The 1,714-nt window shown below is 42.3% G+C and overlaps 1 pseudogene; it reads right to left on the reverse strand.

Annotated features, from left to right (window-relative positions):
* The window catches only part of LOC101582373, a 7,164-nt pseudogene extending 6,097 nt beyond the window's left edge, over positions 1 to 1,067 (reverse strand).
* Between the last annotated feature and the right edge of the window lie 647 nt (positions 1,068 to 1,714).

Here is a 1,714-nt window from a genome sequence, read left to right on the forward strand (position 1 = left end):
TCTCTCTCTCTCTCTCTCTCTCTCTCTCTCTCTCTCTCTCTCTCTCCTCCCTCCCTGTAGTCTCTGCCACTCTCATGTTCAGCTCTCTTCAGCTTCTCATCTTCGGGCTAGCGGTCAGAACGTTTGCGCAGCGCGCAGCTCTGCACTCTGGCTCTTTCATCGTTCAGATTTTCTCTGTCCAGTTTCTTGGCTTTTTCTCTTTTATACAATTCTTTTCATCTTTTTCTGGCTTCTTGAGCAAATTTCTTCTGCAGATTCACAGCTTGTAACAGAAACCTGCATGCCTTAATCTTTGGTTCATCCTTTCATTTGTCCCTTTCTGGAGCTCTATCTTCTTCAGCTTCTCTATATCTTTTCTGTTATGTTTCACTTCTTCTTTCCATTATCTTCTCTTTAACTTTTCCATTCTATTTCTCGCAGTCTTCACTTTTTTCTTCTCTCATTCTCTGCTTGCTTTGCAGGAAGCTCAAAAGTGGGATTGTCTTTTTAGCTATTAATTCTCTATTTTTAGCTTCTATTTCTTCTAACAGTGTCTCTGGAGTAGATGTCATTTTCTCGTTATCTGTGGCATAACTCTCCAAAAATTTCCTATATTCCGGATCATCATTGATAGTCCCAACTTTAGTGTCTCTTTTCTTAGTCTTCTTTTTTGCAGCTTTTTGAAAAGGTGCAAATTCTACTATAGCAGGATATTCTTGACCTTTATTGTCAAGGACTACATAACCATTAAATTGATCCCTGAACAAAATAATGTCTTCGTGGTTTTTAAAGCTGATATATGCTCTGGCATACATATGAGGATACAGACTAGTGTCATTAGAAAAAAAAATCAAAATAATCATGCTCAGGCATAGGTTAAGATGTTCCTGAAGCTGCTCCTTGGTCAGATTAGAGGTAATCTTCGAATCACCAACTTGCTCAGCACCTTTCTTCTCCTTGTTGTGGTCCTGCTTATCTTCCCCTTTGGCGCTGTCCCCTCAAGTTCAACAGCTACTGGCAGAGGCGCCCAGGGGCATTAACAGGGTTACTCACTTCTCCTTGGGCCTGTGCTCCTCCTCCTCCTTCATGGCTATGGGTATGTTCCTCTCAGGTGTTTAGTCTCAACCCCACTATGCAGGGCAGCTGTGACTTTTGGGCAGCTCCTGTTGGAATTCCACCCCCAACAAAACTGATCAGAAACAACAATAGGGTTTGTTCTTTATGTCATATATTCTGTAGGTTTGGGCAGATATATAATGCCATATTTCTACTGACATAGTACTATACACAACAGGCTTATAGCCCAGAAGTTCTTCTGTGCTGTATCTGTTCATCCCTCCCTCTCTGTCCCGACCTCTCACAACTACTGATTTTTTTTTTCCCATTGCATGTATTTTGTGCAGGGTCTCATTATGCAACTTATACTCATAGTGATCCTCCTGTTCACAGCCTCCCCAGTACTGGGATTACAGGCATGCGCCACCATGCCCAGAATTAGTCACAGGCTCAGGTTGCCTTGGGACTGGGGCTGGCACAGCATGAGGGACCTGGGATCTAATCCTGGCTCCTGTGCTTGCCCAAGCAGGTACTTAGTATGCTAGCTGTCTTGCTGGCCCTATGATCTTTTTTACTGTCTCCATAGCTTCACCTTTTCCCAAAAATCATAAAATTGAAATCATACATTCTAGTCGGCTTTCCATTTTGGCTTTTAAAGTTTGGCTATACACATTTAAAT

The sequence above is a fragment of the Octodon degus genome, unplaced genomic scaffold (assembly GCF_000260255.1).
Source record: "Octodon degus isolate 3935 unplaced genomic scaffold, OctDeg1.0 scaffold00138, whole genome shotgun sequence".
Classification (NCBI taxonomy): Eukaryota; Metazoa; Chordata; class Mammalia; order Rodentia; family Octodontidae; genus Octodon; species Octodon degus.